The 12,220-nt window shown below is 43.5% G+C and overlaps 1 protein-coding gene across 3 annotated transcripts in view; it reads left to right on the forward strand.

Annotated features, from left to right (window-relative positions):
- Positions 1-8,624: 8,624 nt before the first annotated feature.
- Positions 8,625-12,220, forward strand: part of KLHL5 (kelch like family member 5) — a 92,076-nt gene continuing 88,480 nt past the window's right edge. For 2 of the 3 annotated variants that reach the window (XM_039468346.2, XM_039468347.2), the window contains exon 1: positions 8,625-8,740. The gene's annotated coding sequence lies outside the window, so the exon portion shown is untranslated. The remainder of the gene's footprint in view (positions 8,741-12,220) is intronic. The other variant, XM_039468348.2, reaches the window with a different exon arrangement.

Genomic DNA, 12,220 nt, shown 5'->3' on the forward strand with positions numbered 1-12,220 from the left:
TAAGAGAGGACACAAACAGTTGAAAAAACATTCCATGCTCATGGTTAGGAAGAACCAATATTGTGAAAATGGCCATACTGCCCAAAGTAATTTACAGATTCAATGCTATCCCCATCAAGCTACCAATGACCCTCTTCACAGACCTGGAAAAACCCACCTTAAACTTCATATGGAACCAAAAGAGAGCCCACATAACCAAGACAATCCTAAGCAAAAAGAACAAAGCTGGAGGCATCACACTACCTGACTTCAAACTATGCTACAATGCTACAGTAATCAAAACAGCATGGTAGTGGTACCAAAACAGAGATATAGACCAATGGAACAGAACAGAGGCCTCAGAGGCAATGCTACACATCTACAACCATCTGATCTTTGACAAACCTGACAAAAACAAGCAATGGGAAAAGGATTTCCTGTTTAATAAATGGTGTTGGGAAAACTGGCTAGCCATGTGCAGAAAGCAGAAACTGGACCCCTTCCTGACACCTTACACTAAAATTAACTCCAGATGGATTAAAGACTTAAACATAAGACCTAACACCATAAAAACCCTAGAAGAAAACCTAGGCAAAACCATTCAGGACATAGGCATAGGCAAGGACTTTATGATTAAAACACCAAAAGCATTGGCAACAAAAGCCAAAATAGACAAATGGGATCTAATTAAACTCCAGAGCTTCTATACATCAAAAGAAATAATCATTAGCGTTAACCGGCAACCAACAGAATGGGAAAAAATTTTTGCTATCTACCCCATCAGACAAAGGGATTCTACCCAGAATCTGCAAAGAACTAAAACAGATTTACAAGAAAAAAACAAACCCATTCAAAAATGGGCAAAGGACATGACCAGAGACTTTTCAAAAGAAGACATATATGAGGTTAAGAAACATATGAAAAAATGCTCTTGATCACTGATCATTAGAGAAGTGCAAATCAAAACCACATTGAGATACCATCTCACGCCAGTTAGAATGGCGATCATTAAAAAAATCTGGAGACAACAGATGCAGGAGGGGATGTGGAGAAACAGGAACACTTTTACACTTTAGTGGGAGTGTAAATTAGTTCAACCATTGTGCAAGACAGTGTGGCGATTCCTCAAGGACCTAGAAATAGAAATTCCATTTGACCCAGCAATCCCACTACTGGATATACATATTCAAAGGATTATAAATAGTTCTATTATAAAGACACATGCACACATATGTTCATTGTGGCACTGTTTACAATATCAAAGACCTGGAACCAACCCAAATGCCCATCAATGATAGACTGGACAGGAATGATAGACTGGAAAATGTGGCACATATACACCACATGGAATACTATGCAGCCATAAAAAACGATGAGTTCATGTCCTTTGTAGGGACTTGGATGAATCTGGAAACCATCAGTCTCAGCAAACTGACACGAGAACAGAAAATCAAACACTGCATGTTCTCACTCATAGGTGGGTGTTGAACAGTAAGAACACATGGACACAGGGAAGGGAACATCACACACTGGGGTCTGTTGGGGGTGACTAGGGGAGGGACAGCAGTGGCTAGGGAGGTTGGGGAGGGATAACATGGGGAGAAATGCCAGACATAGGTGACAGGGGAATGGAGGCAGCAAACCACATTGCCATGTATGTACCTATGCAACAATCCTGCATGATTTGCACATGTACCCCAGAACCTAAAGTACAATAGAACTGGCTGCAACAAGAGAGCCCATCTGATTCAAAGTAGTAGCATTTCTTGATATTCTTGGGGATAGAGCAGAGGAGAATGAAATGCTTGGTTTGGTTTTGTTTTTTTCCTTCTTTTTATTGCTTAGCCCATTGACTCTGAATGGCTTCTGCGTACAGAGCGTGCCACCTTCTATTCATTCACTGTTTTTGTATTTCAGGTCAGCTGCTTGTTACTTAGCCAGAATCTTTCCCCAAGAATTCTGTGCTAAGTATAGTCACTGAATATAGAATGCAAGTGTGAATACAGAGGATATGTGCTTTTACAAAGATGAACAAAATGCAGGTAGAAGCAGCAGCTTAATAATAATTGATAAGAACTTTTCAGTTTCTATATCTGTCTGATTCATCTTTATTCATTCTCTCATTACAAGTAGCAGTGTTTTCTATGCTATAGCCTTCTTCATAATAGTTTATGTATTCTATACACAAACTGTCAGCACAGTAACAAACCTAAATGCTTAAACTTGTATAGTGGTTATGAACTTGTTCTCTCAGAACATGAAAATAGAAGCCAGATTGGGTAGTTCCAGTCTGTTAGGAAATCAGGAAGTAATGTATCAAATACAAAGACACATCCTGGAACATCTTTAACTCATGAGACATCAACATCAATTACTAGTCTTGCAACTGTTATTTTCAAAATGTAAAAAAAATATATATATACAGACACGCTGAAATAATTTTTTTAATACATGGAAGTATGAAATATTTTTTTTAATGCACGGAAATAACTACAAGTACTTTGTGTTCATACCTTGTCCTTGTGAGTTTCTGAAATCCTAAGTTAATGACCTTCTAAAGTTTCATGAAACTTGTAGTAAAACACTATAAATTAGAGGAAAGGTTCGTCCTGTCTGTATATGTTATAACACTTGGGGGGAAATGGCCATACTCAAATAAGCTGTTGTTTATAAAGGTTTCATGGGCAGCAGGGAGGGTGGTTCTCATTCATTCATTCATTCATTCAGAAAATATTTCTGAGTGCCTGCCCTCAAAGACCTCTCAGCTAATCAAGGAGACAGATAAGTAAGCCAGTGTTCACAGCCCACTGAGTAACCGCTACAACTGAAGGGGCATCCAGGGTACTGTGGGGGCACAAAGAAGGAACTCGCTCAGCTTGGAAACTTCAGGATAAAGATTGCCAGAGGAGGTAAACCTGGATCTGAGTCTTGAGGGCTAGCAGATATTGGAAAGAAGGGTATTTCGGATGGAGGAAACTTATTTAAAAGCACAGGTGTGGGAGAAATGATACGTCCTGGATGCTGAATAGGCACAGGGCTGCAGAGGAAAACGGGTTCGATTACAAGGACTTTACAGCAATGCTAAGGTTTTTGAACATTACACCTTGAAAGCAATAGAATCACTAAAGTATGTTAAGCATGGTCCTGGGGGAGGAACAGAATTAAGTTTGTGTTTTAGAAAGGTTAAGGAGACTGGCAGGAAGTATGGAAAGTCCTTTTGCAAAGACCTTTTTATTCAGTCAGTAACCATGGCCTGGTTATAGGAGACCTACTTATGCATGGGTGAATGGAAATACGTGCATGAGAGAATGCACATTCCTTCCCCACGTCCCCTATGTCGTGTGGGGCAGTTCTTTCGGGAATGCTGTGGGGACCACAAGGAGTGGCCTGACAGTGGGTTGGTAATGACCTTCCCAACGGGTGTAAAGAGTGAGTCTCACCCAAAGAAGTAGCTTATCTATTAGGACAGTCACCATAGTCCCGTAGTTTGACTCAGACTATGCCACATCCCTCTAATCAAAAGAATGATGAGGGAGAACAAGTGGAGCTTTTAACCTTGGCTGTGATTGGGACAGGCTTGCGGCACCCATGTGAAAGACAGAAAACGGGGCCAGGTGTGATGGCCCACACCAATCGCAACGCTTTGGGAGGCAGAGGGGGAGGAGGATCACTTGAGCCTGGGAGTTTGCAACCAGCCTAGGCAACATAGTAAGACTCTGTCTCTACAAAATGAAGTTAGCCAGCATGGTGGCTCGTAGTCCCAGCTAATCGGGAGGCTGAGGTGGAAGGATCATGCCACCGCACTCCAGCCTGGGCGACACAGCAAGACCCTAAAAAGAAAAAAAAAAGACAGAAAAATGACCTTACTGTGCAGAGAAAGAGAGCCTAGAGAGAAGGAAACCAGGCAGGTTGCCTGCAAATTTCTATCTCCCCTTGGGGATGGAAATTTGTTTCTATAAGAATGGAAATTGTAGAAGAGAAGCTGAACAAATGAATAAAGTTACCGGTGTTGCTTACATTTTCCATAATAGTAATAATTTCCATTTTTATTCTCCTTTAGATTTTAGCAAAGTTCACTCAGAAAATTCTAGATTGGTTTAGCTGTGGTTAAGGAAGCTAAGGAAATTCTCTTTCTTGTCTTTTCTTTTTTTCTTTTTTTGCATTTGGGCCAAATTTCCAGGTGAACCAAGGGAAACCAGAGGGATAATATGAGGTAAACTTCAAGGGGACACCCTTTTAGTTGTGTTTACTTGGCAACCTGTCTCTCCTGATTTGGAGATTCACCTTCCAGGGGTATGACCTGGTCATTTTTATATAGCTCTCTATTTTAATGAGACTGTTTCCACAGGAGGCTGTTCATGTCAAAATCTGGAGAGCAGAAATACTGCTAAAAGAAATCCTAAGTCCTCTAAAAGAGATCACATTCCTGGGATCCAGATTTTGAACAGATATAATGTGTATAATCATAGTTTAATCTTTTAATCTGCCCCACCCACACACCCAGGAGGCAGAGCAGAAAATGAAAAATCAGACCATTTCTTTTTTTTTTTTTCTTTTTTCTTTTCTTTTTTTTTTTTTGAGACAGAGTTTCGCTCTTGTTATCCAAGCTGGAGTGCAATGGCACAATCTCGGCTCACCACAACCTCCACCTCCTGGGTTCAAGCAATTCTCCTGCCTCAGCCTCCCAAGTAGCTGGGACTACAGGCATGTACCATCAATACCCAGCTAGTTTTTGTATTTTTAGTAGAGACGGGGTTTCACCTTGTTGACCAGGATTGTCTCGATCTCTTGACCTCGTGATCCACCCGCCTCGGCCTCCCAAAGTGCTGGGATTATAGGCGTGAGCCACCGCGCCTGGCCTTCCATTTCTTTATTAAGGGTATTTAAATATTAGGGTTACGTTCTCTTTACTATCTATTGGTAATACACTTTAACCAGACTAAAACATTGTTAACCTCATCATCATAATTACCAATTAAAATAATTTAAGCATTCACAAAAGACATCCCACTGACATCATGTATCAAATTATCAGTAGAGTTGTCAAATTTTCTGATCATGGCTGTGTTTCCTTTCATGGAAAATATTAAGACTTGCACAGCATGCATTGATCCAACATTCCCTCTGATTCTGTGGATCCATTTATGGGCGAAGTTGTAAGATCTCAGCATAAATTCTTATCTGTGAGTTCTTCTTCAAATCCTGTTCCTTAGTATTGCCAGAATGAGAGATAAAAAGTCTTTTCAAATTCTACATTTTTTTTTCTTTTGAGATGCAGTCTTGCTCTGTAGCCCAGGCTGGAGTGCAGTGGCTCGATCTCAGTTCACTGCAACCTCCACCTCCTGGGTTCAAGCAATCCTCCTGTCTCAGTTTTCCAAGTAGCTGAGATTAAAGCGCCCAACACCACGCCCAGCTAATTTTTGTGTTTTTAGTAGAGGTGGGGTTTCACTGTGTTATCTAGGCTAGTCTCAAGCTCCTGATCTCAAGTGATCCACCTGCTTCATCCTCCCAAAGTGTTGGGATTACAGGCGTGAGCCACCGTGGCCAGCCAGATTCTACTTTTGAATAAGATAAATGTGGGCTGTGTTTTAGATCTTATTAATATATCTGAGTCACATTACTCAGTTACAAGATAACTTGCATGAAAACCATTTGTCCATTACAAAAGGAATACAAGCTATTTCTCCTATTTGGATTCGTTCATTCATTCAAAAATATTTGTTAAGTATCTACTATGTGACAGACATGGTAAATAATAGGCACTGGAGTTTTAAAAGTGAACAAAACAAAGTTCTGCTCTCATGATGCTTACATTCCAGTCGGAGTAGACAGACAAACAGATGTATATGTCAGGTAGTGCTCAGTGCTGAAGTGGGGAGTTTGGGGGTGGGTCACAGGTTTACATATGGAAAGTCAGGAAAAGGGACATGATGGAGGAGGGAGTTTGTTGTGAGAACAGCTAAGAGCGTGCTAGACAGAGGAACATGTGAAGGCTGCATGGGCAAGTACTTGGCCTGCTAGCAGAAGAGGAAGGAGTCTAGTGTCCACCAGCGTGAGAGCTGGTGGAGGAAGCCAGATCACAAGGGACGTTCTATTTAATCCTTCTGACTGGACTGATGGAGCACACGGGCTGAAAATACAGATCAGTAAATAAAATAGGTTTCAGGATAGAACGAGCAATATATTTCAGCTGGAAAAAAAAATCGTGTATGGGAATGCCTATTTCATTGTCTTTTTCTCTTTTTAAGATGGAATCTTGCTCTGTCGCCAGGCTGGAGTGCAGTGGTGTGATCTCAGCTCACTGCAATCTCTACCTCCCGGATTCAAATGATTCTCCTTCCTCAGCCTTCCTAGTAGCTGGGACTACAGGCGCACGCTACCCCACACTCGACTAATTTTTGCATTTTTACTAAACACAGGGTTTCACCATGTTGGCCAGGATGATCTTGATCTCCTGACCACTTGATCTGCCTGTCTCGGCCTCCCAAAATGCTGGGATTACAGGCGTGAGCCACTGCGCCCTGCCGGGAATGCCTATTACTTAAAGTTTTTTTTTTTTTTTTTTTTTTTGAGACGGAGTGTCGCCCTGTGGCCCATGCTGGAGTGCAATCTCAGCTCACTGCAACCTCCGCCTCCCGGGTTCGAGCAATTCTCCCGCTTCAGCGTCCTGAGTATCTGGGATTACAGGCGAGCACCACCAAACCCAGCTAATTTTTGTATTTGTAGTAGAGAGGGGGTTTCACCATGTTGGTCAGGCTGATCTCAAACTCCTGACCTCGTGATCCGCCTCCTAAAGTGCTGGGATTACAGGCATGAGCCATCAGCCAAATTAGGAATTACCGAAATCGTAATCTAATTGGATTACAATGCTTTTCTAGTCTTTCTCATTATAAACCTGAAAGAAAAATACTGAACTAAAAATCCAAAACTGAACAAGTAACTATGAGCAGGGAGGGGAAAAAAAACTATGAGAAGAATGTCATTTGCTGTTAATGTACACAAAGGTTAACACTGAAAAATCCAATAAGGGCTGAAACATAGTACCAAATTCCAAAAATTCAAGCAGTGGGTTTGTTTACATAACTGTCTTTTATACTTAAAGACAAAGTTACTGAGGTATTTTTTATCTCCTGGTGTAGGTGTCCATTGCATAGGAGGTGGAGGGTGTCTCCTCCACATAGCTCGGATAAAAAAATGTATCCTGTACATCCTGTACTTTGCAGTTGGAGCCCTCCTTGGGAGAGTTTGTGATATATCTTCTTCCTAACTGTACCAATCTTAAATCGTCCCATCCGCTTCCCTTTGAACTAGCAGTCCACGTCAAAGCTTCATTCTTTTACATTGTTGTTTTTTCCTAACCACTTCCCCAAGTGGAAATGCACAAAACATCCCTAAATAGATCTCCCAGCCACCCCAGGCTGCTACCACAATTTGGTTATGTTATTTGATTATCAGTCTTCTGGACCACTTGCTTTGCTTGCATTTAGTGTTTATTGGGGAGACATACTGAAGATCTCCTGAACAAATGTTATTTGGGGGAGAATGACCATATTCAACCATCACGGATGGACACCATACAGCTAGCTCAGAGTAGCAAACACTCAATATACGAATAACAAACATACGCATTACTTTAAGAACCAAAAGCTGATGAGCATTTGGTTTACACATCTCTCTGAGACAAAGTACGGAAATCCCTCACTTCCTAATGCATCATAAGCTCCTGGGGGCAGGGACCATAGCTGTTTTGCTTAAACCTGATGGTGAATTAACATGTAAAGTACTTAGTGTTTTCGTAAGGCGCCAAATAAATTAGTTGTTATTCTCATAACCTAGCATATAGGAAGAGTCCAATGTTGGGTAGAGGAATGAATAAAGAACCTATTTTTTCAGATTCTTATTATCCCAACACTGGAAAACAATGATTATGGTCACAGTGCTGAGGATCATAATTGCGATGGCACATACCCATCACCTAAAGCGTAATAATTTTCAGATTATTGCAAGGGGAATGGTTACTTAGGCTGGAGAACAGAGGTGAGTCTGGGTGAGTTCCGTCTAAGCTCTGAGACAACAGAGGCCGCCTCTCTCACGGCCTTCCAGCCCTGCAGAGGGACCTCTTCCTAACTTCCACCCCCAGGAATTCCCCTAACCCCAGTTTCAAGGGGCGGGGAACAACCAGAATCTTTGTCAGGTCCGCTACGCCACGCCCGCTCCTCTCCAGAGCCCCGCCCAGGCTGACGTCCCCTTCCCCCACTAAATCCCCTCGCCACAGCCGCTCCCCTTCCCCTATTCTCCCGCCCCGCTGCTCGGCCGTCCCCACGCCGCGCAGGGGAGCAAAGAAACCGCCGGCGGAGCAGTGGCGGCCGCGGTCTCCCGGGAAGCGCGGCTCGCCGAGGGGGCGGGGCCTGGCGGGAGGGGGCGGGGCGGGGCCTGACGGGAGGAGGCGGGGCGGGCAGCCTCTCGCGCCGCGCCGGGACTGACGGGCGAGACTGTCCCCGACCCCCGCAGACTCGCCCGCCCCCTCCGGGGCCGTCCGGGGACTCTGACCCCCACAGCCTGGCGCCGCCTGACGGAGCGGGAGTGTCTCGCTCCGGGCCGGCCGGCGCCGGGGGTGAGGCTGCCGGGACGGGGCTGGGGGCGCGCGAGGGGCCGAGCATCCTTCTCTTCAGCTCGCCGGCCCCGGCCCCCGCCTCCCCCGCTCCTCCCTCCTGGCCGCCCCGCCCGCCGGGACCTCCGGCCGCCTCCAGAGCGCGACGCGGTAAGTGCGACTTCCTCCTCGGTGTCGGGGAGGGGGCCGCCTCGGGCTGGCCCGCGCGGCGGGGCCCGCTCCCCGCCCCCACGCGACTCTCGCGCCCCGCCGCGGCCGCCCCGAACGCGCCGGATGGGAAGACGCGGCCCCTCATGGAGGCGACTGCGAGGCCCCCAAGTCCGCAGGGGCTGGGCCGAGCGAGCGCCTCCACATACCGCGCCCGAGGCTCGAACCCCGGCCTTGCCTCCCTGCTGTGCACTCCCGAGCGCTGGAGCCGCGGCCCGGGGCGCCCTCGAGTTGTGGAAAGTTGTGGACGCGGCGCTGGTGGCCGGCGGTGAGGAGCGGACTGCGGTGCACAAGTTGCTGCTTTCATGGACTGTCCCTGCCAATAAAACAAACGGGAAACCATTTGAGAGGTTTTTTCCCTCTTCCTATTACTTGCAGGCAATTCTGACCTAAGTGTTTTAAGTTTTTCTTTTAAATAGAAGCCTCGCCCCCGGAGTGGTGGAAAATAAGACCGGGACTTCATTTTGCCGAGACTCGGCGTGCCTGGTGCAACTTTTGCATTTAGGCATTTATTTCAGTGCATACTCTGGGATCAGAAGCTGGCGGAAAAAGTTTTCTGGGTCAAAGAGTAAAGCGTTACTGTCGTTATTTATCGCTTCATTTCATTTTTTAAAATATTCTTTAATAGTCGGCAAGTTGATAGCATTCAAAAGGAACAAACAGGCTCTCCCCACTCACCCCTGCACCCTCCCAATACTGCTTCTGGTGCCTTCTTCCAGAAGTTAGATGTGCAAATGCCCCTTCTGCTTGCTTTGAAAAATGGAGCTGCTGTTAAGTGCCTGGCAGCTGCTGGTTCTAAATAAATTTTGATTCTCCTTCCTGTTAGGAAACAGTTTAATAACTCTTTTTGGTTATTAGACCTCTGGCGGCAAAAAAAAAAAAAAAAAAAAAAAACATTCATGACCCACCCCCCGTCGTTTTCAGCATTTACAGATTTGACTGCATTGTGAATGTGTGTGTCCTATTGGCTTGTTATGACTTAAGGGAATACTTTTACGCAAAGATGATTACGCTGACATTGTTGGATCATGGGGCAGGAAGGGAGGAATCAACATGAAATTGTAAGAAGATGCAATATATACAATATATAGTTTCAGAAACGATATATTTGAAGCAAATTAGTGACCATGTAGTACCATAGGATAAAACAAACTCGGAAAATTGAAGTAGAGCAGAAAGAGAATAAGATGTCAAGAAAAAAGATAATATCAAGTTCCTTTTTATAAGATCCTGTACTAGAGATGAGTCACAGTTTGGGCTTTGGGCTTCCTGGGAACTAGGAAAAAAAGAAGAAGGAACAACATAAGTTTCAGCCTGTTTTGGCCGGGCGTGGTAATTCACACCTGTAATCCCAGCAGGCCATGGTGGGCGGATCACTTGAGCTCAGGGAGTTCAAGACCAGCCTGGCGAACATAGCGAGACCCCTGTTTCAAAAAAAATCAATAAAAATAAAACAAAGTTTCATTGTGTTTCTAATTCCAAGATTTTTAAAAACACACACACAAAAAAAACAGTTCTGCCCTAAGCAAGGTGTTTTCCAGTAATGAGTCCTTAGAGGCAGATTTCCTCATGGGCCCTAATAAAAAGGAGATATGGGATGCAGTAGACATTATCTTTAAAACACCCCTACCAAAAATAGTGAATTTTGCACAACAGTGTTTTTCAATACAGGAGAGTAATAAAACTGTAACAATAAGTTCTCTAAAGGAGTCACTTGTTTAGAATGATCTAGAACAGTATTTCCCAAACTGTGTTCTAAGGAATGAGAAAATATTTTCTTGCTTGTAATAAGATTCTGAGCTCAAGTAAGTTTGAGATAACTAGATTAGAAAATTTAACTAGTTTTACTACGGAATATCTTGAAGATTTACTATGCTAATGTTCAAGTTGCTGTTTTAAAGAGGGATATAGTTTGTGATCTTTTCCAAATTTATTTGACTATGTAACACAAATTGAGGACCACGGAACCCATAAAAATGTATGGATTAGCTGGGTGTGGTGGCTCACACCTCTAATCCCAGCACTTTGGGAGGCCAAGGCGAGTGGGTCACTTGAGGTCAGGAGTTCAAGACCAGGCTGGCCAATACAATTAAACCCTGTCTCTACTGAAAATACCAATAGTAGCCAGAGGTGGTGGCACATACCTGTAGTCCCAGCTTGGGAGGCTGAAGGAGGAGAATCCCTTGAACCTGAGAGACAGAGGTTGCAGTGAGCCGAGATGGTACCACTGCACTCCAGCCTGGGTGACAGAGTGAGACTCCATTTCAAAAAATAAAAATAGATGAATTGTCTATTCTTCGGGCAGTTTTTTATTAGTATTTTGTACAACTGAGGTTTGATGAGAATTGGGAAGAGTTGAGGTTAGCCAATTTGGTAAGGACCAAAGTGAAGATAATCTAAAAGTCAGGATCTTAACATACTGTGTAGCAAAGAAGAACACTGCTTTCCCCCAATTCTTTCACATTTCTTCATTGTTCTGCAAGTTGCCTGTTGAAGGACCTCTAGGGCACCTCCTTGTTCTGTGCTTCAGGGTACTTAGTGTCTATGAAGTAGACTGGTGTAGCCAATTAGAAGTTTTTGAGAAATGACTTTAATTATTCTTGGATGTAAATATGTGATTGACATTTTTTATCACAAATACTATTTGTACTGTTAATTTACTATCATAAGCATTCTATAACTATAAGAGACCTAAGAAAGCATGGTACATAGAGGAAGGAGTGAAGATTTGCAGCCAGAAAATCTGGGATTGTACCACTAATGTGTGTGCAGGGTTGTTTCCAGCAAGTTGATGAACCTCTCTATTTCCTTATTTGTAAAATTAGAATGATGACAGCACATGAATTCATTTATGGAATAAATGTTGAGAATCTACTGGGTACTGGGTAGTAGAAAAACAACTTTAAGAGTGCAAATGAAATAATATATCAAGAACCTTCAATGTCTAAATTTATTCCATTTCTGAGTGCAGATGGCAAGAGTTTGGAAGGCAAGGAATTGCACCTATCCAAATGTATGTGGTTCCAGAATTCAAGATGGCAATTACAGAGAGTTGAGAGAATGAGGTGTTGATCTAAAAATTTATCAGAATCCATTCAGTTCCTGTGTTTGGATGATGAGAGTTTGGATAATGAGGGACACTTCCATTCAAAAGTATTCTCTAAATGATAATGCTGTACAAAATGATACCATTCTGAAAATAGAGGGCCAGAGCTATTCATTGTTTCACTCCATTCATGAGAAAGAGGTTTATTCAGTATACCAGGCAGGATAGATTTTGCTGGAGTAACAAAAGAACTCTCACATCCTATTGATTTTAAACAGCAAAGAATTTTTTTCTGTCATACTACATGCCCAAGCAGGTCAGCAAGAGAACTCCATTACAAATGGTCAATCTCAGTCTGTCGGAGGCTGTATCTCAAC

Source organism: Saimiri boliviensis, chromosome 3 (assembly GCF_048565385.1).
Source record: "Saimiri boliviensis isolate mSaiBol1 chromosome 3, mSaiBol1.pri, whole genome shotgun sequence".
In the NCBI taxonomy this organism is placed as follows: domain Eukaryota; kingdom Metazoa; phylum Chordata; class Mammalia; order Primates; family Cebidae; genus Saimiri; species Saimiri boliviensis.